Source organism: Eulemur rufifrons, chromosome 7, assembly GCF_041146395.1.
Source record: "Eulemur rufifrons isolate Redbay chromosome 7, OSU_ERuf_1, whole genome shotgun sequence".
Lineage (NCBI taxonomy): Eukaryota > Metazoa > Chordata > Mammalia > Primates > Lemuridae > Eulemur > Eulemur rufifrons.
The window spans coordinates 156,087,517-156,112,850 of record NC_090989.1 but is presented as its reverse complement, the minus strand read 5'-3'; the positions used below and the strand labels follow the sequence as shown (position 1 = coordinate 156,112,850).

Genomic DNA, 25,334 nt, shown 5'->3' with positions numbered 1-25,334 from the left:
GGGCATTTTCCAGTGTCAGGGATAGTCAATACTTTCATTATTTGCAGATTTAACAATCAGTTAAAACTTACTAAATGGCCAGGGGTGCAGTGGCTCACACCTTGAATCCTAGCACTTTGGGAGGCTGAGGCAGGGGGATCGATTGAGGCCAGGAGTTCAAGACCAGACTGGGCAACACAGTAAGACCTCATCTTGACAAAAAATAGAAAAATTAGCTGGGTGTGGTCTCAGCTATTTGGGAGGCTGAGGCAAGAGGATCACTTGAGCCCAGGAGTATGAAGTTGCAGTGAACTACTAGGATCATACCACTGCACTCCAGCCTGGGCAACAGAGTGAGACCTTGACTCAAAAAAATAAAAACAAAAACAAACATTGACTAAATGTACTACCAAATGCCTAAACACAGAAAAAAGAGTTAAAAAACAAAATGATTTCTCAGCAAAATAATAAAGCAAATGCTATGGTATTATTACATTTTAACTGCTGACCTTGATGATTTTTGATAAACACACTGGGAGGAAACCATAGCATACAAACCAGGAGGTTCTTTTACTAAAATGCACATTCTCTATACCCCGACATAAAGAGACTGAGGTTTTAGATCCCGCTGTTCTATAAATCTTCAGAGAAAGAATAGAATAGAAGGGATGAATGAGTATCAATACTTGGAAGTTTTTGCACCACAGGAAACCAAAGCCATTACTTAAGGATACAGCCTCCTAGGGTATTAATCTAACAAAGAATACTAATTAGCAATAGAGACCCAATTTAAAAAAGGAGGAAGAAAATGGTTCTACAAAGATAGCTTGAACACATCCAGATACCAAAATCTGAAAAACTTCAGGTCTTCTAATTAATAATAAGTTTACATCCTTCAGGTCAGAAACTGACCGTTACCTACTTCAAATTGGTTTAAATTAACAAAACAGCTCACCATTGTATAAGCTTTGGTACTCTGTGGAATGTATGCTTCTAGAGAGTCACATCTCCAGAAATTCCGTTCAGCTCAATAAAGACTTATTAAACAACTACCATCTAACTGGGGACACAAACATATACAGGTCAGGTCAGGAAAGGCAAAAAGCATTATGAAGAGTGAGGCCTAAAGTGAGTTTTAAAGAAAAAATTGGACAATAGGAATGTCCAGGGAGTGGGGAAGAAGGCAGAGGTAATGGACTGAGGGAAACTGGCGAAGAGGTCAAAGATAGGGCATTTCATGAACAATGATTCAGAGACTAGCAAGGGCAGACTGTGTTTAAAGAAATCCAAGAAGTTTGAATTAATGAAGCACAAAGTAGGAAGTATGGGGGAATAGTAAAAAATGAGCCTAGAGAAGTAACAGGGCCAAGATCATAGAGCACCTTGGATACCTGCTAAGGAGATTGGATTTTATCCTCTAAGCAAGAGCAGAAGGACACGATCAGATCTGTCTTTTATAAAGGTCACTATAGGGCATTGCACGTTAATGTTAAGCACACATGCATGCAGTTTCAAACTGAAAACAAGTCCCACCTCATTTTGCTGTGTGACCCTGAGCAAGTTACTTAATCTCTCTGGGCCACAGTATCCTTACTTCTAAATGGAAGTATTCCCATCCTTCAAGGTTTCTTAAGAGGATCAAGTGGTGAACAAATACAAATTGTACTATGAAGATACACAGCTCAGTATGTAGCACATTGTGAATATTCAAAACATGGGTCTGGAAGAAAAATCTGCTGGAAGAAATGTGCAAGATGGAATAAGAGGGGATAAAAAACAGAAGGCCAGTTAAAAAGCCAGAGGAAAGACCAGATTTGAAAACTATTTGAGAGGTAAAACAAACTAGGTGAGTATTGTTCTTCAAGCCTCAATGAAAGTGTAAAAGACACATGAAGTTTCTTTTCTAGGTTTCCCTTACCAGGGCCCACAGTGCCTCCTCAGACACCAGCCCAGGCTGGAGAGCAGATGCCACACATATTTCAGCTTTTGTTATCAGCACTGCTGAGGAGGTAGTAGGTATATCATAGGGTGGGAGCTCTTTGGTGTCAGAGAGACCTGATTTAATGGCACCACTTAACTGGAGCAAATTACATAGTTTCTGGTGATCTGTACAACTGGGGTAATGACACCTACACCTTAGGTGCTGTGAGGGTTCACATAATATATGACCTAGCAATATAATAAGCACTCAATAATTTAGCACGACACAAACAAATCATACACAGATGTGAAACACACTTTACAGTGTCTCTCATGAGAATACTGTATGGCCTTACAGTGGCTCCGGCCCACTTAGAAGCCCCTGTAGCTGGGACTGCCGAGTACACATCAGTATACTGGTTCTCATATAGGCAACCAATGTTCCATTTAGGGAGAGGTTGCTTTTATTTCCAATACATGTATAACATCTTCTACCGTAATATGTGCTATCTGGTTCCTAAACAAATAAAACTGGTTTCAGAGAGTTCATCTCTGGAGCAGCAGCTGGGGGACAGTTTTACCCGAAAGTTAAGTAAAAAACTGGCCCCAAGTCCAGGAAACAGGCATTCCTCTAAGACAAAATTGGATAAACCAATTCTACAAACAATGAATGGATAAAACAGTAGGGAAGGAAAGAACTCATAGACAGTTAGAATAACCCACATGGAAAGGCCCACCGATAGTCAAGGGAACCAGAGCTGGGTATAGTGGCTCACACCTATTAATCCTAGCAAGCTGGGAGGCCAAGATAGGAGGACTGCTTGCGCTCAGGAGTTCGAGACCAGCCTTAGCAAGAGTGAGACCCTGTCTCTACTAAAAATAGAAAAATTAGCCAGACATTGTGGCGTGCATCTGTAGTCCACTCAGGAGACTGAGGCAGGAGGATAGCTCGAGCCCAGGAGTTTGAGGTTGCAGTGAGCCTTGATGATACCATTGCACTCTAGCCAGGGCAACAGAATGAGATTCTGTCTCAAAAAAAAAAAAAAAGAAGGGAACCAAGTGGGGTTCTGGAATGTATCAGTTTGGATCTGAAGCAGTCATGGGAGACAAAGATTTACCAAGTGTAAGACAACAAAGTTACTAAATTTAAGATATCTGAGACATAATTATTCTCCCTGTTAAGCCAAGGGAAAGATTTATAGAAGCAGCAAGAACCAAATGTTCTACCCTAAGATTCAAGACTCTGGCGCAGAAAGTCAGGCCCAAGGCTGCCATCATCACCTTGGTGGCTGCTACTGCCATCGTCTCGTTCCCCCACCCCCTACCACAGCTGTGGAGCTCTCCACAGCCACGTCCTGCACTGAAGATGATTTCTACTGCCCTGTATGTCAGGAGGTGCTCAAGATACCCATGCAGACTATGGCCTATCAGCACATTTTCTATAGAAAATGTTTCCTGACTGCAATGAGAGAAAGTGGAATACATTGCCCCCTGTATCATGGAAATGTGACTAGAAGAGAAAGAGCATGTCTTGAATGGACCTTAGACCTTAAAATTACCATGAGGAAGGTTTCTGGTAGCTGCAGACACTGTGCAAAACATTAAATTCTATCGCATGAGACATCATTACAAATCTTATAAGGAGTATCAGGATGAGGCCAGGTGCAGTGGCTCATGCCTGTAATCCCAGCACTTTGGTAGGCTGAGATGAGAGGATCGATTGCTTGAGGCCAGGAGTTCAAGACCAGCCTGAGCAAGAGCAAGACACCATCTCTACAAAAAATAGAAAAATTAGCTGGGTGTGGTAGCATGACCCTGCACTCCCAGCTACTTGGGAGGCTGAGGCAGGAGGATCACTTGAGCCCAGGAGTTTGAGGTTGCAGTAAGCTATGCGGATGTAACTGCACTCTAGCCCAAGTGACAGAGCAAAAGCCTGTCTCAAAAGAAGAAAAACGAATTATCAGGATGAATATGGTGTTTCTTCTATCATTCCAAACTTTCAGATCTCTCAAGATTCAATAGGGAACAGTAATAGGAGTGAAACATCCACAACTGATGACACAAAACCTTACCAAGAGAATACAAGTTCTTCTCGGCATCCCACCTTTAAGTGTTACCTATGTCAAAAATCAGATTTTATCAGACAGTATTTACTCAATCACTGTAACAGTAATCACCTATTTCAGGGAGTTCCTGTGACAGGTCCTATTTGTGTGTCTCTTCCTTGGAGAGATCCTAGCTAGATTACTATAAATTGTGTTAGTCATCTAAATTAATCAGTTTGTGGAGAATTTGTGAATCTTCAGCTAGATGAGGAAACTCAATACCAAACTGCTATTGAAGAATTTTTTCAAGTAAACATCTAAAGACTGTAGACGTCTCTGCATCTTTGTATTTGTAAGTGCCATCTTTAATAGGAAAATTACAAGAAATCACTGTTTCAATAACTTGATATGTATATTAATAAAAGTAATTCAGTCTAAAAAATAAAAATCAAATTAAAATATAAAGATTCAAGATTCCTTATGAGAGGTTAGGAAGCTGGAGAGATATAACCTGGGGAAGAGTATCAGTGGAGACAAAATTTAGACACGTTAAATGTGAAAGAGTAATAGTTTCTATTTCGATAGGCTATTTGCTGTTACTACTATTACACAGTTGATTTCTCTTAAGGAATGTGTTGACTGTATACTTCACAAGTCATTCTTTGCTATTTCATTTATGGAATACTAAGAGGAGTGAATTTTCAAGGGAGAAAAACTTGCCAAAATGCCTTTGACATGGAATTGATCTTTAAAATGCTGCCATGGCTGATGATTTTGATTAAAAAAATAAATGAAGTCTTCCTCTAAACATCTAAGGAATTTTTAAAAAACATTTGATCGGCAGAGTCAGTAGATGAAGAGCAAGGGTAACAGTGACCAGCTGACAGATGAGACCAGGTCACAGGTCTTTGGTGGAGGAATTTGGGCTGAGAGCACAAGTTAGGTCAATCAGTGAATTCTACTTTGCCCTAACCAGAGCTTGCAAGACAGACCTGGTAAGGTTCATGACCAAATCTACCAATATATGAAACAGACAGTTCTGCTAACGAGGCTTCTGACCTATTGAGAAACAGCATTTCTGACAACATAAAATAGATATGGTACAGCAAATTTCAGAAATATTTTCAATGCCATTTTTATAAGATATTATATAAGAAGCACAAAATACTTATTAATATTTATACCTTAATTTATAAAATAAAATGTATAAGCATTTATATATGAACAGAAAAAAAACAAGAAGGAAATGAATCAAATGGTTAACTGTTTTATTTCCAGGTGGTAGTTTTATCCAAAAAGTTACTAATTTCTTATTTATTCTTTTTGTTTTATAATAAATAGATATGACTTTATAACTATAAAATCAACATTTTATCTTTATACACATATTCTATGTAAAGTCAAGCCATCAGTGAGCAAATTCTTCCTGGCTGAAATCTAGCTTAGCCTCATCCCCATCCTTACTAGCATCATATTTTTCAGGCTGTGGTTACACCTACCTGTATCCACACCCAGTAACCAACCAGGGCAAGTGCTTATACTGCAGGCAAAGGTTCACTGGGTGTCTACTATAGGAAGCCCATCTTAGCCAGTGTTCACATGGGGGCTTAAAGTCAGCATATGAAAAAAGATCATACACAGATGAAGTCACCCTTGAAAAGTCTCTTGAATTCCCCATATAAATACAGTTGTTTTATGTATGTATTCTTACAGATAGATATGTACAGAAAATAATTCCAAAAGGGTACAACATTCAGAAATTAAGCTCCTCAAGTGTTTTGCAACTTGGACCAGTCCAGCAATTTTATGAAGATTCTAGCTTGCAGGCTGTCCCTTGCAGGCCTTGGAGGTTCACCCTCCTTACCATTTCCAACAAGTCTTTGAGAATCAATAACTCTCTATAGCCCTCCATTCTTTTTTTTCCCTATAGAATGCTAACCACCACATCACCACCCAGTCACCTAGCCATCTAAGCAATTTCTCCTCTGTCAATGGTCAAGAATTCTTTAAATTTATAGATTCTGTCAGTCATACTAACTGTAATGAAATTAACGGCATCCTCTTCCTGTGTGTGCTCACTCACCAGTATATGGCTGAATTTAAGTATACTATTAGATGTAATTCCACTACATAACAGAGCATCTTTGAATTACGTGTACAAAAAGGGAGTCTTAGTATTGATGGGTTTACTATCAATCCAGTTGACGAGATAGTGTAAGGCTACATTTATTAAGTGCCTAATGAATGACAGAGACCCCAAATACACCAGAGTTCAGAAAAGGAAGCAACAGAATCTGAGGTTTGAATGTGGTTGGAAGTCTTCCTGGAGGAGGTAGATTTTGAGATAACCCCTGAAGCAGGACAGAATTAGACAAGTGAGGAGGGGAGAAGAAGACATTCCACACAACTATCATGGCTTAGATCTGAGGAGCAATGAAAAGGCAGAAAGTATTGGGTTTTCTGGAAAGGGAAATAAAATGACTCATCAATAAATACTGATTAAACATCTGTGATAAACCAGTACTGGTGGGTACTGAATATACATAGAAGAGTCATAGACTCACAGATGGTCACAGTATTGACTGAAGCCCTCCAGGGATCATCCAGTCAATTGACACAGATATGTAAACATATACAATAAGCAATCTGGTAAGTACAATAATATAAATAAGGTTCTTCTAGCAACTGATGAATGGATAAGCAAAATGCAGTACATCTATGGAATAAAATATTATTCAGCAATAAAAAAGAATGAAGTACTGATACATGCTACAATGTGGATGAACCTTGAAAACATTATGGTAAGTGAAACAAATCAGTTGCAAAATGATTCCATTTATATGACTCCATTTATATGAAATGTTTGGAATAGGCAAATCCATAGAAACAGAAAATAGATTAGTGCTTAACGGGTGAAGGCGGAGAGCAGGGAGTGACTGTTTAATGGGTACCAGTTTCTTTTTGTAGTAGTGATGATTGCATACCTTGTGAATATACTAAAAACCACTGAATTGAACACTTTAAAATGGTGATTTGTGGTATGTAAATCATATTTCAAGAAAGAAGGCAGCGTGAGGCCAGGCGCAGTGGCTCACGCCTGTAATCTTAGCACTCTGGGAGGCCGAGGCGGGCCGATTGTTTGAGCTCAGGAGTTCGAGACCTGCCTGAGCAAGAGCGAGACCCTGTCTCTACTAAAAATAGAAAGAAATTATATGGACAACTAAAAATATATATAGAAAAAATTAGCCGGGCATGGTGGTGCATCCCTGTAGTCCCAGCTACTCGGGAGGCTGTGGCAAGAGGATCGCTTGAGCCCAGGAGTTTGAGGTTGCTGTGAGCTAGGCTGACACTACAGCACTCTAGTCCGGGCAACAGAGTGAGACTTTGTCTCAAAGAAAAAAAAAACAAAAACAAAGAAAAAAAACAAAGGAAAAAAAAAGAAAAAAAAAGAGAAAAAAAACAAAGCAAAAAAAAAGAGTGAAATGCCAAAGGCAGCTAGAAAATGGGCGAGGGTCAGAGATATAGATTTGGGTTTAAGTAGCTGAACCCTCAAATATGGACAATGCTCAGGGAATAGGTGTGGCTGGGGAACTATAGCCAGGAATGGGCCAACCCACGTGGGAGTGAAGAAAAGGAATCTGCACAGAGAAGCAGGGAAAGAATCAGACAGGAGAGTATGCTGTCAGGAAAGACATCGGCAAGGTAGGTATCATCAACAGGGTCAGGTCTATTGGATGGGGTAGTCACTGAACTACAGAGAAAGATAGCATTTAGGGGAGGGATTCTTTTTTTTTTTTTTTTTTTTTCCTTTTTTAAATTCAATTATTTTCCTTTGTAAGAAGCAGGTTTTCTTTTTTTTTTTTTATTTCATCTTATTGTTATGGGGGATACAGAATTGCAAGTTAAATACGTTGCCCATGTACCGCCTTTCCCCCCAAGTCAGAGCTCCAGGCGTGTCTGTTCCCCAGGTAGTGCGCGTTGCACCCATCATGTAGGTATATATCCCTCCCTTCCCCACCCTCCCTTCCCGAGTCAGCACCTTCAAGCGTTACCATTCCCCAATCGGTGGGCAATGCACTCATTGTGTAGGCATACCCCCATCCCCTCCCCCACCCCCCACCTCAGTCTGATATCCGATTGGTGTCGTATAGGGGAGGGATTCTTTTTTTTTTTTTTTTTTTTTTACATTTTAAATATATTAAATTTTAAATACAATTTAACATTTAAATTTATAATTTTTAAAAATTTAAAAGTTAAATTTTAGCAAGGTACTGCTGAGTGTGAAGAGACTGTAGGGGAGGGATTCTTGAATGACCTTTTCTAACTCTCTCAGGGCTCCAGAATCTGGGGAACTTATTAAAAATACAGATCCTCAGTTCTCACCAATAATAACCACTATGGATTGAAAGTGTGTCTCCCCACTCCCCAAATTTTTATGTTGAACCCCTAATCTCCGGTGTGACGGTTTTTGGAGGTAGGGCCTTTGGAAGATAATTAAGTCATGAGGTAGAGCCTTCATAGATAGAGGGTGAGACTTCATGGGATGGGATAAGTGCTCTTAAAAGAGACACAAGAGAGATGATCTCTCCATCTGCCATGTAAAGATACAGCAAAAAGGCATCTGTCTGCAAACCAAGAGAGTGCCCTTACCAGAAACTGAATCAGCTGGCGCCTTGATCTTAGACTTCCCAGCCTCCGTAACTATGAGAAATAAATTTGTTATTTAAGCCACCTAGTCTATGATTTATTTTTATTTTTATCTTTAGAGACAGAGTCTTGCTCTGTCACCCAGGTTGGAGTACAGTAGATCATAGCTTACCTGCAGCCTTGAACTCCCAAGCTCAGTGATCCTCCAGCCTCAGCTTTCCAAGTAGCTAGGACTTGTGCCACTGTACCCAGCTAATTTTTTAAATTTTTTTATAGAGATGGGGTCTCACTATGTTGCCGAGGCTGGTCTTGAACTCCTAGCCTCAAGCAATCCTCCGGCTTTGACCTCCCAAAGTGCTGGGGTTATACATGTAAGCCATTGCATCTGGCCTGATATTTTGTTACAGCAGCCTAAACTTAGACAATGACCTTGTAGAAGTGACTCAGTCTCTTTAAGCCTCTGTTTTCCCATCACCCTTGTAGCATTATTGTGAGGACTTTATGTATACTTTAAAAACATTCCGCAAGTGACTGTGATACCATTTGAAAACTAGCTTTTAGGAACCCCAGCTATAGGAGCCAAGGAAGGATTTTTAACTGGAGAAAGATGGGTAAAAGGCAATCCCTTCAGAAGTACTACAGAGATGAGAGAATGGAGGAAGGAAAATCAGTTGTCATAATCCAAGGCTAGACTTGGAGTGCCTGATTAAGGGGAAGGCAAAGAAACCAAAGAATGGAGCAAGTATAAGACATTACCAAGGAAAATTCAGTAGAGGCTTCTGCACGGGAAGAAAAGAGAGGAATTAAACGTGACTCTGAGGCTTGAAACCTGGGTGACTGTAAAATGATGGCTTGCCCTTCACCAAAATCAGGAAGAACACCAGAGAGAGAGCTAGTTTTGGAGGGGAAAATAAAGAATCCCATGCAAGATATCTGAAGAGGAATAAGTGCTAGAAAATCAACATATAAATGAGCTAATCAGCAGTAGATGCATTTTGGACAGGAAGGCAGTATAATATAGTTAAGAATATAAGCTCTGGGATGAGATGGCCTGGGTCAGAATCCCAACACTGACATTTTCTATGTATGGAACACTAAACAAGTTAATTTCTCTAAACCTTGGTTCCTTCATTTAAAAAGTAAGAATGATAATAGTATATATCTCCTAAGATTATTTTTTAAATTAAGTGAAAAAATAAAGCATTTAGCACAGTGCCTAGCACATGGCAAATTAGCTTTCAATAAATGTTGGATATTACCTTTAGTTATCTCATTATAATACCTTTGCCACCTATGCTTTGTAGAAACTAAATCATGTTATCCAAAAGAGTCAGACAATTTTCCTTATTCTGAAACAGACCAGGAAAGCAGAGGATTTATTGAATTTTGAGAGTAAGGCATTAGTACCTGAATTAGTACCACTGGTACCATTTCATAAACTAGGCCTTCTTCACTCTTACCTATGGAACCATTACATCCTTAGGACAACTGGGTTTAAAAACATTTGCATAAATATTCTTACTTAAAGCAAAATCTACTATAGTTCACTCACTGATTTAACCTGTATTTATTGTAAAATTATTAATATAAAAATTGTGCTAGGCCAGGCATAGCTGGCCCACATCTGTCTATAATCCTTGCACTCTGGGAGGCTGAGCTGGGAGGATCACCTGAGCTCAGGAATTTGAGACCAGCCTGAGCAAGAGCAAGACCCTATCTCTATTAAAAACAGAAAAATTAGCCAAGCGCAGTGGTGCACAACTGAAGTTCCAGCTACTCAGGAGGCTGAGGCAGGAGGATTGCTTGAGCCCAGGAGTTTGAGGTTGCGGTGAGCTATGATGATGCCACTGAACTCTAGCCTTGACAACAGAGCAAGACTCTGTCTCAAAAAAAAAAAAAAAAAAGAACTAGTCATGAAGTAACTAGCCCTAAATTGAGGACAAAAAAGAAGGAAAGGCTGGGCGCAATGCCTCACACCTGTAATCCCAGCCCTGAGGCGGGAGGATCGCTTGAGACCAGGACTTGGAGACCAGCCTAGGCAACATAGCAAGACCCCATCTCCACATTAAAAAAAAAAATTAGCCAGACACAGTGGCACGCACCTGTAGTCCTAGCTATTCAGGAGGCTGAGGCAGCAGGATCGATTGAGCCCAGGAGTTCAAGGCTGCAGTTGAGCTGTGATCAGGCTACTTCACTCCAGCCTGGGTAACAGAGCAAGATCCTGTCTCGAAATTTTAAAAAAAAAAGAGAGAGAGAGAAAGAGAGGGAGGAAGACAGAGAGAGAGAGCAAGTGAGAAGGAGAGAAAGAGAAAGGAGCCATAAGGGTGAACACTGGATTTCCTAGGAGAGGACAGCCAGGCTGGGGAAGTTAGAAACTGTTTTGTGAGTCAGGATAATATTAATAGATGTGATTCCAGATACACCGAATAGGACATTTCCAAAACTATCTTCTCACAGCTGACAGGCTTTTAAAGCTGGATAGGACTTCAGACTCTAGTGCAGCCCTTCCATCCTTCTGGCTGAGGACACTGAGACCAAGAAAGGTGATTGATTTACCCAAGCCAAACAGTTAATGTTGAGACTAAGCTGCAGCCCTGGTCTGCAAACTCAGTTCAGTGTACTTTACGCTTGTCCTGATGGCCACATAGAAATGTCCAAAAGCCAGGGGGAGAGTGGGTTTATTGCTTAGTCAAAAAGAAAAAAAGAACCAAAACAGGGTTAGAGTTATAGAACTGAGTCATTTGGATAACTTGAAGTGGTGGGAGTGGAACAGCTAGATCTCTAAAGGCCAGACTTACAGAGGAAATAGAAGAGTAAAACAACAAATGAGTGTTATATCCACATCTAGGACAGAATGTGGGAGTTTAAAAAAGGCACATTTTCCCCTGCCTGCTGGTTTAAAAAATAAATAGATAAATACAATAAAATAAATAAAAATTTTTCAAAGGGCATATCTAAGAGGCAGGCAGAGAATTAAGACAGTGCAGGATCCTAGGAGCCTTCTCTTCAGCTGACACACAGATGTTCAATAAATATCTACTGAGTAAACTGATAAATGAAGACAGAATAAAGAAAAAATGTTCGAGCCTCCATATAGGTTAACGCATTGTGCTTTAAAGCACTAGGCACTTTATGCAGGAATAAATGAGATAACCTCACGACAATCCTACCAGATAGGATTGTCATCATTATCCTCACTACATTTCAAAATGAGAAAATGAGCTTGTAAATTGCCCAAGTTAAACAGCAGGTATCAGAACCAGTATTAAAAATCAAGTTTTCTGACAGTTGAACTTGAAAGAAAAAAAAAAAATCAAGTTTTCTATATTAAGAAAATATTGTTGGCTGGCTACATGGCTCACACCTGTAATCCCAGTGCTGTGGGAGGATTGCATGAGGCCAGGAGTTTGGCTATAAACTCCTAGTTTGACCAGGCAATCCAGTGTTCACCCTTATGACCTGGCTTGCTATATTGGGCAATATAGCAAGACCCCATCTCTACAAAAAATTTAAACAATTAGTGGGCATGGTGGCGTGTACCTGTAGTCCTAGCTAACCAGTAGGCTGAAGTGGAAGGATCACTTGCTTGAGCCCAGGAGTTCAAGATTACAGTGAGCTATGATCATGCCACTGCACTCCAGTCTGGGCAACAGAGAAAGACCCACCCTGTCTCTAAAAAAGAAAAAAAAAAAGAAAATATTAATTTTTATTAGGGGAGAAAATAGAATGGTAGAATGATGTTAGAGACACTCAGTGACAACGTCTGGGACTTAGTTTTAGCTTTAAAATACACCACCACCACCAACAAAAAAAGTGGGGAGCACATTGAAAGAAAATTGGGAAAGTGTTCATAATTGCTGAAATCGGATGATAGGCATATGTGGGCTCATTACATGAGGGTTCTATTCACTACTGTTGTACATGTTTGAAATTTTCCATAATAAAAAGTCCACTCATATGGAGCTTTCCTCCCAGCAAGGATGGTGGGGAGGAAGAAGTTGTCTAAACAAGGGAGAATAAACATAAAGGAAAAAAAATCTTTTGTCCAGGAAACTAGGAACTTGCCTCAGAGATATTGTTCAGGAGAAACGTAGGACCAGAAGCCAAACAACAAAGGATTAAGAGACATACAAATAAAGCAGTTGGTGAGGAAATGGCAATAAAATTGCACTTTAGATAAAAGAGTTAGGGATAGGAAGGAGTGGGCTAGGGCGGCATGAGAGGAACAGAGCTGAGCAAAGTCACTGTGATTCTACCTTTTATGCAGGCAAAAACAAAAGATGAAGACAGTGGGGATAGGAAGGAGTATAGAAGAGATAACTGGTAAATCAAGGTTAAAGAAGAAACAAGAATAGATAGAATCCAATTGCAAGGGGTTAGCTTGGGAAAAAAAATGAAGGCCATCTCTTCTGGGAGGATTAAAAAAAAGTAAAATACTGAAACTGGAATGCATGAGGGGCTGTGTAATGTAACACTTAAGGGGGCAGACTGTGACATTCAACTGTCTGACTTTAATCCCAACTTATCACCACTCTCAGAATTGACAGAAGTGAAGTGCTTGTGTCTGGGGTAAGTACAGGCATACCCTGTTTGCAGATATTGCAATATTTACAAATTGAAAGTTTGTGGCAACCCTGCATGGAGCAAGTCTATTGCCACCATTTTTCTACCTTTTGCCACCTTTTGTCTCTGTGTCAAATTTTGGTTAATTTTCACAATATTTCAAATTTTTTCATTATTATTATTGTTAATATATCTGTTATGGTGATCTATGATAAGTGATCTTTGATGTTACTATTGTAATTGTTTTGGGGTACCACAAACTATATTCATATAGGACAGTGAACTTAACCAATAAATGTGGCATGTGTCTGACTGCTCCACCAACTGGCCATTCCCCTGTCTCTCTCTCTCTTCTCCTCCAGCCTCCCTATTCCCTGAAACACAACAATATTGAAATTAGGCAACTGCCGAGCATGGTGGTTCACACCTGTAATTCTAGCACTTTGGGAGGCTGTGGCAGGAGGATTGCTTGAGGCCAAGAGATCAAGACCAGGTTGGACAACATAGCAAGACCCCATCTCTACAAACAAATTTTAAAAATTAGCCAGATGTGGTGATATGTACCTGTAGTCCCAGCTACTTGAGAGGCTGAGGCAGGAGGATCACTTGAATCCAGGAGTTTGAGGTTGCAGTGAGCTGTGATTGTGCCACTGCACTCCAGCCTAGGCAATAAAGCAAGACGCTGTCTCTTAAAAAAAAAAAAAAAGTGAAAGAAAATAAATTAGGCCAATTAATAACCCTACAATGGTCTCTAAATGCTGAAGTGAAATGAAGAGCCACAGATCTCTCACTTTAAATCAAAAGCTAGAAATGATTAAGCTTAGTGAGGAAGGCATATTGAAAGCTAGGACAGGCCAAAAGCTGGGCTTCTTGCACCAAACAGTTAGCCAAGTTGTAAACACAAAGGAAAAGTTCTTGAAGGAAATTAAAAGTGCTATTCCAGTAAACACATGAATGATAAAAAAGCTAAACAGTTTTATTGCTAATGTGGAGGAAGTTTTAGTGGTCTGGACCGAAGATCAAACTACCCACAACATTCTCTTAAACCAAAGCCTAAGCCAGAGAAAGGCCTAACTCTCTTCAATTCTATGAAGACTGAGAGCGGCAAGAGAAGCGGCAGAAGAAAAGCTGGAAGCTAGCAGAAGTTGGTTCAGAATGAGGTTTAAAGAAGTCATCTCCATAACATAAAAGAGAAAGGTGAAGCAGCAAGTGCAGATAGCTAAGATAAATGATTAAGATGGGTACACTAAATAACAGATTTTCAATATAGATGAAACAGCCCTCTATTGGAAGATGATGAAATCTAGGACTTTCATAGCTAGTGAGAAGTCAATGCCTGGCTTCAAAGATTCAAAGGACAGGCCGACTCTCTTGTTAGGGGCAAATGCAGCTGGTGACTTTAAGTTGAAGCCAATGCTAATTTACCATTCTGAAAATCCTAGGACCCTTAAGAATTATGCTAAATCTACTCTGCCTGTGCTCTATAAGTGAAACAATACAGCCTGGATGACAATACATCTGTTTACAGCATGGTTTACTGACTATTTTAAGCACACTATTGAGAACTACTGCTCAGAAAAAAAAGATTCCTTTCAAAATAGTACTGCTCACTGACAATGCATTTGGTCACCCAAGAGCTCTGATGAAGATTTACAAGATTAATGCTGTTTTCATGTCTCCTAACACATTCATTCTGTGGATCAAGAATGAATCAAGGGGCCGGGCGCGGTGGCTCACGCCTGTAATCCTAGCACTCTGGGAGGCCGAGGCGGGTGGATCGCTCGAGGTCAGGAGTTCAAGACCAGCCTGAGCAAGAGTGAGACCCCGTCTCTACTAAAAATAGAAAGAAATTATATGGACAACTAAAATATATATATACAAAAAAATTAGCTGGGCATGGTGGCGCATGCCTGTAGTCCCAGCTACTAGGGAGGCTGAGGCAGTAGGATCGCCTGAGCCCAGGAGTCTGAGGTTGCTGTGAGCTAGACTGACGCCACGGCACTCACTCTAGTCCGGGCAACAGAGTGAGACTCTGTCTCAAAAAAAAAAAAAAAAAAAAAAGAATGAATCAAGGAGTAATTACAACTTTCAAGTCTGAATACTTAAGAAATACATTTCATAAGGCTATAGCTGCCATATATAGTGACTCCTAATCTGGGCACAATAAATTGCAAGCCTTCTGGAAAGAATTCACCATTCTGGATGCCATTAAAAACATTCATGATTTCTGGGAGGTCAGAATATCAACAATAACAGGAGTTTGGAAGAAGCTGATTCCAACCCTCATGGATGACTTTGAGGGGTTCAAGACTTCAGTGGAGGAGGTAACTACACATGTGGTGGAAATAGTAACAGAACTAGAAGTGGAGCCTGAGGATGTGACTGAATTGCTGCCATCATGATAAATGGAATGGAAGAGGAGTTGCTTCTTATGGCTGAGTAAGGAAAGTGGTTTCTTCATATAGAATCTACTCTTGATGAAGATGCTGTGAACATTGTTGAAATGACAAATAAGGATTTAGAATATTACATAAACTTAGTTGATAAAGCAGTGGCAGAGTTTGAAAGGACTGACTCCAATTTTGAAAGTCAGTTTAGCTAGGGACAGTGGCTCATGCCTTAATCCCAGCTACTTGGGATGCTGAGGTGGAAAGGTCTCTTCAAGCCAGGAGTTTGAGACCAGCCTGAGCAACATAGTGAGACCCCGTTGCTAAAAAAAAAAATCTTTTTTTAACTAGCTAGGCATGGTGGCATAGTAGTCCCAGCTACTTAGGAGGCTGAGGTGGGAGAATTGCTTGAATCTAGGAGTTCGAAGTTGTAGTGAGCTATGATTGTGCCACTGTACTTCAGTAGCCTGGGCAATAGAGCATGACCCTATCTCTAAAAAAGAAAGAAAGAAGTGGGTAAAAATGCTATCAAATGGCATCTCATGCTACAAAGATATCTTCCACGAAAGGAAGGGTCAATAGATGCAGCAAACTTCATTGTTCTCTTATTTTCAGAAATTGCCACAGCCACCCCATAGACTATAGTATTGTGTAAACATAACTTTTATATGTACTGAGAATCCAAAAAATTTGTGTAACTTGCTTTATTGTGATTTTTGCTTTATTGCAGTGGTCTGGAACTGAACCTGCAATATCTCCAAGGTATGCCGGTATATAATGTGTGAGCTGCTATAATTATTATAGGCAAAACTAATCTCTTTAGTAGTCAAAGAAGTCTCACAAATCAATAAAAATATATTAATCAGCAGAAACGTTGACAAAGGACATACAACGAATAAATATATGTGAAATAAACATTTGAAAAGATGTCCATCTTCCTTAATAAGAAAATATAAATAAAAATTAGTTATCTAGGCTTCAAATTGGCAGATTTAAATAATGTTTAGTGATAGAGAAGAAATATAAATTGATACAACCTTTTGAAAGTAATTTGATAACATCTAACAAAATTTTAAACATGCATAACCTTTGACACAGAAATTCCACATATAGTAATTAATCTTAAAAAGTATACAAAGTATAGAAAGATGTACACAAAAAAAGTATATAAAGATATATGCAGAAGTTACAAGATGCTTGTAACTGCAAAGAAATAGAAACAAATGCCTATTACCAGTGCATTAGAAAAACAGATACAAATATACAATGAAATATTATCTAACTATTAAAAGATACCACAGATAGGTATATCCTAAACATGGAAAAATACCCAAGATAAAAGCATTAAATGAAAAAAAAAGCAAATTACAGAAAAATAGACATATCATGATATCAATTCTGTAAAAAGGAATTACTTTATCTTACACATATATACACACATCTGTTAGCATGCACAGTGGAAAAAAATCTGGATAAATATAGACCAAATTCTTAATGGTGGTTAACACCAAGATGCAGAATTATGCATTCCTTTCTCTATTTAAAAATGCCTGAATTTTACTGTACTCATATATTACTAGTGTAACAAGGGAAAAAAAGTCAAGGACTTTCCAAAAGCAAGAGACTGAATGATGAACGTATGGTGATAGAAAGGAAGGGGAAAATATGAGACAGCACAAGCCCTAAAATGAGGTCATAGGTCCAGAGCCTGAGGCAAAGACAAGCTTTGGAAATGAGTGAGCAGCTGCTGTGGGAAATGGGACCATTAGGAGGCAGCACAGGAGTACCCTGAGGGGCACAGAGAACTCAAGTGAGGCAGTGGGAACTGCCAGCAACCAATACAGCGCATTTTCCCGACTCCCCAGAAACACAGAGCATGGGCAGGCTAGGAGCAGTGAAAGCAGCCAGGGAAGAGAATTCACGGATGGCAACTGGCATAGCAGGCAGAGCACAAAGTCAGGGAGGCAAAGGATCCTAAGACCTGGGGAAGGTAGCCCTGAAACTGTGGACCAGGGCCAACCACCAACCCAGCTAAGGGACAGGTGGGTGAAATACAGGGAGAGAAAGATGGAGAGATGGGGTGTGGGAGACAGTGGTACTGGAAGGCACAAGGAGAGCAGAGTGTAAGCTCAAGCCAGAATCACACTCAGAGGATTCTTTCCCAAACTTCCATTTTTCTTCCAATTTCTATACAACATCACCTTAGGAGGAAGCTCCCTACTTGTGTCATAGGCCTCAATTACAAGACCATCTCCACCTAGTTCTGGGTTTTTCTCTTGACTACTAAGTGATCTGTGAGGAAGGTGGAGTAACAGAGCAGAGATTCTGCCCTGTGTGTGATATTATCTTTTTTGTGTGTATCCTCTATTGGCCAGAAGCCTGGAATAAGGGGTGACTTTCACTCTAAACTGAAGCCCTAATAGTATTCTATGAGGACACAAAAAGGGCCCTAAATATAGAATCAGAAAACACTCACTAAGTCCCAGCTTTTCTTCTTATTGGCTCTATGCACTTGAAAGCAAGCCACTTCACCTCTTTGGGTTTGCTTCCTCATCTGTACAATGGGGATGTCTGCTTCACAGGATTGTTAGGAGGATGAAGTAAATATATATGAAAGTGTTTTATAAAATATAACATCATACACATACAAAGTATACTTGTAGTAAAGCAAACATTTTTAATTTCTGCCTAATATAACTCTTCATCGATGGCGCTAAGAAACCATTAAGCAAGTGCTAGCACCTCCAATGTGCCTATGCTGCCTGAAATTTTCCACGTTTTTATTGCTTCCAACCTATATTATAACAACTTCCTTCTAATACTTCAACACTACTCACAAAAATGTCTTCAATTTAACAGCTGCTGCCAAATTTAAAGTGCCTTATGTTTTGCCTCAGTTTTTCCTTTTTATCTCATATCAATTTTTATCTTTAACCTAACTACAGTTACTTTTCATGCTTTCCTTTTCTGCAGTCTGCTATGTTTATCATTTGCATGAAAGAATAACTGCATTATGTAGGCTTTGATAAGCTTCCTAACACCCGACCTTCAGTAGGATTTCTATGTGGTCAGATCAACCATAAAAACTAAATCAAAGTAATTTAGATAATACACTCTCAAGTTATTTTACCACTAACAACCAAGAAGGTGACTGAGTAAAGTGGCATAATTCTATGATTTCTAGGTAAATAAGTCAGAACACACAGCCTCCTGACTAACAATTAATGTATCAGTTTTAATATTAGTACAGTATTAGGCTGAGCAGAGAACTGATACAGATATACAGTCATTGAATTCAAATTCCTGAATAAAGTTTGGTCCAATAATCTTATTTCCTGAATATGGTGACACTGAGCTCAGCTAAGTCTTCAAAAGGCCCACCAGCCAGCAAAAGTCACAACACCCTCATGTTCAATCCATTACCATTCCCAGCAGGTGGCAGCTTACCAATAGTTGTCAGGATACCTTGTGGCCCAAACTGACTAGTCACTTCTTCACAGGAGGACAAAATGCTCAGAGCAGTAAATGGCCAACAGAAGATCTAGACAATACCAATGAAGAACTGTCACATTCTCTCCCACAGGAAATTTTTGTAAGACCCAAAAAAAGCAAACAATAGCCCCCAGCCTAAAAATTATGAACATATGAATAAGTAACACATTTTCACAGCAAAGTAAAGTGTTGCCTTTAGCACCCTGGAAATATAGAGGCAGAGGCACTGCTTCAGCCAGCATCAGATACAGCCATGAAGTCAGAACTCTCATCACATCACCAGCTCTACAAGGAATGATTTCCTGTCATTTATAAGCAGAGGTCATTCACTTGTTCACTCAACAAACATTTGCCAAGTAGCTACTCTATACCAGAAATGGTTAGGTGCTGGGATACAAAGATAAACAAGACAAGGTCCTGCCCTCAAGTAGGTCACAAGCTAAGCATGGAAAACACCCAAAAATACCAAAACTTAACAGTACAGCATGATTATGAAAGAAGCTTGCACAAACTGCATGCCATACTAAGGACAGGCATTCAGCTAAACCTGGAAGGAATCAAGGAAGGCTTTATTAAGAGAAGACGGTGGTATGTACTCATCATCAAATTGGTATTAACTGATCAACACTTAAGTGCACATATAGTAATAACATTCATGGGGTGTCGGGCAGATGGGAGGAGAGAGGAGGGGAGGGGTATAAACATACCTAATGGGTGTGCACCATCTAGGGGATGGACACACTTGAAGCTCTGACTCAGGTGGGGCAAAGGCAATATATGTAACCTATACATTTTCACCCCCATAATATGCTGAAATAAAAAAAAATAAAATAAAAGAAGAGAAGAAGGTGATGCCTGAACTGCTGGTTCAAGCCTTATAGAGTCAGCCAAGCACTAGAATGGAGAGCAAAATTAGCAAAACAAATAGCCTGAGCATGCTGGGATCTTTAAGGCACTCACTATGACTAAGCCACATGTGCCAGAGGAATTGTAGCAGAGGAGAAACTAGAAAGGAAAATACAGAAGGAGCAGGTCATAAAGCCTCTTATGAGATGCTGAAGCAGAGACATGCCAGGTTCTAGACTCTAGAAGTTCATGTTATTTTGAGGCCAGAGGAATATTATTTACTCTTAACTGGAATTAAAGACCACTCTGAATGGAGGGGGGGATTTGACTAGGGCAAGACTGGAATGGATTTAGGGTCCAGTTATTTCAAATTACTTCTGGCCTCTACTTATTTTTCTCTTGAATATTAATGGCACTTTCTCTCTCACAGGCGGAAAAATCTGAACAATTCTATAACAAAGCCTGTGAACCTTCTGTTCATTAAAAACATGTCTGAGCAGAGTGCTAGATTCTATCAAAGTAGCCCCAATTAGAGAAGGATAACAAATCTCTCCAGCATCTGAAGCCTTCCTGGCAAAAACACCAAAGTCAAGTCTCTGATACCACCAGAAGAAAGCTAGAGAAATATCTTGATCAGGAACCATACAGAGGCTGGGTGCAGTGACTCAGGCCTGTAATGCTAGCACTCTGGGAGCCTGAGGCTTGAGGTCAGGAGTTCAAGACCAGCCTGAGCAAGAGCAAGGCTCCATCTCTACTAAAAATAGAAAAAAAAATTAGCCAGGCAACTAAAAATATAAAAAATTAGCCAAGTGTGCCACATGCCTATAATCCCAGCTACTTGGGAGGCTGAGGGAGGAGGATAGCTTGAGCCCAGGAGTTTGAGGTTACTGTGAGCTAGACTGTTGCCACGGTACTCTAGCCAGGGCAACAGAGTGAGACTCTGTCTCAAAAAAAAAAAAAAAGGAACCATACAGAACACCATGCTGCCTGGTATAGTCCAGTGTTCTGCCGATGGGAATGCCCACTGTTCCCAAACAAGGACATGTCAAACAGTTTCCTCCTGGCTTCTCCATACAAACTGCCAGGAATAAAACCTACCAGTGCCAGCAATGACCTTGGACTTTATAGTGCAGACTCCTGCCTACCAGTACTGAATAAAAACTACCTCAACAATTCCCTCACCTGTACAGAGTGCCACCAGGTGCAGACAAACAGCTGACTTCTTCACCAGACAAGGAAACCAAGCCCCTCATCCTGCGTAGCACCCAGCAACATTCCTACTACAAATACTACTAAGACTAGTGGCTGCTATATAAAAATACACACTAAATACTACTAACAGGCAGCACTGACCAGCCCCAAAGCAGTAGGCCCCCATCTCCAATCCTCACTACAATCCGCAAAGAAGATTGTATCAGACCCATTTTACAGATAGAAGAAACAAAACAAAAATCAAAGCTCAGAGAGGTTAACAGCTTACCTGCTCAAAGAGTGAGCAGGAAGCAAAGGTGGGATAACTCCAAAGACCATGCTCTTCCCATTGTACTAGGCAGCTTTCAGAATTTTTCTAAAGAAATCAAAAACTCTAAGCCTTATTTCTAAGAGTTTCTGAAGTTGATCCATTTGACTAAGAGTTAACCAAAAACATTTCTTTAAGCAATCACCTGGCCTTCAAAGCAATAAATGAAGCAGTTTTTATTTTCTTTGATCAAGTAAATAGCCCAGATGGAAAATGAGAGATATTTCAAGGAATTTATTTATTATCTAAGTGCCTTGATTTTAAATTTCTTCACTTATTTTTGGCTAAGATATATTTACAAAGAAAGAAGTGAGCAAAGGGCAGAATCTCATTTTACTAAATCAGAATGAAGATTAACAATTAAAGAAAAAAACATTCAGGTTTACATTATAATTTTAAGCAGTAAAAATTAAGAGGCAAGTGACTTCAAATAGACTCACCCTTACCTCAATCTTAGGCCTCCTGTTCCAAAGGACAGCACTCCAAGCGATCAGCAGACACTCCCAGCCTACATACAGTGAACCAGACATAGGAGGTAAGCAACGCCTTCATGCTCCCAAAACCACAGTAGGAAGGAGGGTGTGATGGCTTCCTGGGGAACCTGAACACATATATAGTATTTGTAAATCACTGCTCATTGAGATACACAACGAAACAGAAGTACTTAAATTTAACAGGTGTATTTAAATAAAATAATGCAAAAACAATCCCATACCGATGTGAACACACAGTTATAGCTAAACTTTTTCCATAGAAATATGTAAAGATAATCAATTGTCACTAGACAAAATTAATACATTATAAAAACTTTATTCAATGGCTTTACTGATTAAAAGTTTGATATACCTGAATCACTTCTAATTTTTTTAAATTTTTAATTCTTTTTTCTTTCCACAGGCTCACCTACGGAAACCTTGTAAGAACTTTTACTTCCTCTAGGTAGTCAACTTCTTTCCTCATAGACCTACAGCGACCTCTGAATTAGGAACTACCACTACCAAAATGTCAAAAATAGCATCCGCCATTGTGGAGGTGCCCAACACAGTGCCTGGCATAATGCAAAAGATTCTCATCTATGAAAGAAGAGATGTGAAACAAAAGAGAGAGAGAGAGAATATACTATTGAAAGAAAATAACTTTTTAAAGCTTAAAGGAAAAAAATAATCCCTAGAATAACTAGAACCATCAGCACAACTACAAATAGTCACAATTACCTCACATCTCACCCAAAAATTTATATTAGACTCCAATTAGGCTGTACCTCCTACCGTTCTAAACTCAGAAGGTACAATGATTTTGATACTGTTTTTGTGCATGCAGGGTCCCCTTTAATATCTTATCTACAAACAAAACACCAACTTTTGCCTGAATAATACATATAGAGCTCTGGCCCACAGCTGCAAGCCTCAGAGTGGAGTCTGCACACTGTCTTTCAATAATACAGATTGTCACAGGGAGACACAGTGTACAGAAATTCATCTAAGACGGATAACACTTCTAGTGAAGACAATGTCCTGTGAGAGCAAACAAGGGTGCTGAAACTGAAATGACAGTCACTAAGATTTAACAGATTGAACATAATCACTTTATGGCAGTAAGAAAAAAATGAAATTTCATGGATTTAGGGATGAAAAGAGCTTTTAACAACATTAGAATGCTAGGGTTTTCACATCCCTCCCTAGAGTTGCAAACATTAGACAATGGCACACAACTTAGTGAAAAAAGGCTTTTAAATTAATTTAGATTTATAAGAATTGGACTGAAAAACCCCTAGAATTTACATATATTATAGTCTTACGTTTGTCTGTCATTACAAACAATAGCCACAGCACTGAAAAGAAAGTATGAGTCACAATTCAAAAAAAAAAAAAGGAGGAAAAAAAAAATGAACAGAGAAAAGCTATGGATCCAAATGCCACAAGGAAATTCCTTACTTAAAATATTGTCAATGACAGCTACCACTCTGACTTGGAGTAAGAAGGAAAGGTCTACAACTGTCCTCTACTCAGGAACAAACTCATCTGGCCCCCTAACGCCCCCTCCGGTCTCATCCACCTCAATGTCCAGCCACCAATATAGTCAGCCACATCTGCTAGCAAGAGACAGAAATCCTAACAGATCTGAGTCACCCACTCCCCCGCAGTAAGAGGTCATTCTCCATCAGGAAGCCCACTCTGCAAAATTCCCTTGTTCATCTCCCAGGCTGCCACCACCATGACCCACATAAAGCTGATTCTCCAATCTCAGCAGCCTACAAATCCTCCTCTACACTTCCCAAATCACAACTCCCACCGGCCTCACCCTAAAGCCAAGGCAGCCAGCACTATTCACCGTGTGTCACTACTCACTTCTGTGGTAAGTTCCTTACCTAAGAACCACTCCTAGCCAGGGTGCATGTGGGCCCCGGAAGATCCAGCTCTTTGCTCTACTCTCTTGTGCCCAGCTGAGCTCTTGCCTTTCCAGGAACTAATCACCAGTTACTCAGAGAAGCTAAACTCTCAATGCCTCTCTTCTTCCCCAATCCGACCCCAGTCTGCCAATTCCCAGACCTCGGGAGAGGAGGTGGGGAAGACACATCCAGACGTGCCTTAGGAACCAGACACACAGAGGCCCCTAAAATTCCAAACACTTCTCCCTCCCCCCAACACACACACACCCCGTTATGGTCTGCCTCCCAGGCGCCAGCATCAAGCGCTAAAAGCCCACAGCCACTACTGTTAAGTCTCCTCTCAGTGCCCCTATGACTCCCTTCCTTGTCTACAAAATCCCCAAATATCAAACCACAGAGCCCCCGGGTCGAGACCAAGAACCCCACCAAGCCTCTGACCACTGGAGTTTCCCAGGTTGGACCCAGTGCCCCCAGTACCCGTCTTGCTGCCCCAGGCCGCTGCACGCCAGGGGCCCGGGCCGCGTCCCCACTCGGTCCCCATTGTTGCGGGTCCCGGCGGCCCCGGCGGGGAGCGGGGGACCGGCACCAGCTCTCACCTCCCGCGCCGGGGCTCCGGGCCGCACCGGACCGGGCAGGGCCGAAGGACCTCAGGTTCCGCTGCGCCCGGCTCGGCGGCGTCGGCGGCGGTGGGGGGGTAGCTGAGGCGGGAAGCCGCCGGCCAGGCCCGGGCGCCGCGGGCTGGCTCTGGCCGAGCGTCGGTCTTCTCCGGCGGCGGCGCTCGCAGCCTCCCTTACGGTCCGCGCCAGAAAGCGTCCCCCTCCCGGCCCGCACTCTGGACCTCCGGGTTGGGAACACACGCCGCCGACAGGAAAGTTCCGCTAAGAGCCAACCAGAGGCTGTTCTTCCCCAGCGCCAGGCTTACGGCAATTCCTGCTTGGATAGAGCCGTTTATCTACTACAGAGGACCGTTTCAGGAATGAACGCAGCACGGAAATCCCAGGCCAGAATCTGCCTAGGAATGGTTCCAGGGGTAGGTCCAATGGAATGGGTTTGCACTCCCCAGCCATCAGCGAGACACGCTGGCCACTTGTCGTGCTTCAGTTGAGCCTTGATTCCTCTTCATTTCTTACTTGAGGATAATCCAGGAGGCTTGTTAGGATTAAATGAGATGATACAAATACCTGGGGCAGAGATATGGAGCTCTACATTGGGGCATGGTCATTGTCGATGTTGCCAGTTATGATTTCTCCTACTGCCATAGCTTGTGTTCAGCCCTCAAGAGCCCCTGAAATTATGGGCACCATGTAACTCTCATCTTTCCCCCCACCCTCCATCCCCGTTTCCTTTTGACTAAAGCTGTCTTCAGAATTTTCTAGAAGAGAAGCAGAGGGGAAAAAGGGGCTCTCTTGATCTTTGACACTCAAGCGAAGGTTAAGGATGCAGGTTCTTTCCCCTCAAGTTGGGAATTATTGCCATGTTAGTGATGAGAATGTATTAGCTCTCTCCAATACAGCCTCAGGTTCTCTTTCTCCTCCTCCTCCCAAGAA

General features: G+C 40.9%; 1 protein-coding gene and 1 pseudogene across 2 annotated transcripts in view; one reads left to right on the top strand and one right to left on the bottom strand.

The window, feature by feature from the left end:
• Positions 1–24,553, bottom strand: part of RAD54L2 (RAD54 like 2) — a 91,271-nt gene extending 66,718 nt beyond the window's left edge. Inside the window, exons 1-3 of one of the 2 annotated variants that reach the window (XM_069475782.1) lie at positions 24,384–24,553; positions 21,845–21,999; positions 18,989–19,082 (exon numbers count right to left, since the gene is read on the bottom strand). The gene's annotated coding sequence lies outside the window, so the exon portion shown is untranslated. The remainder of the gene's footprint in view (positions 1–18,988; positions 19,083–21,844; positions 22,000–24,383) is intronic. The other variant, XM_069475783.1, reaches the window with a different exon arrangement.
• LOC138385839 (E3 ubiquitin-protein ligase RNF138-like) lies at positions 1,089–4,265 on the top strand (annotated as a pseudogene).
• Positions 24,554–25,334: the final 781 nt, after the last annotated feature.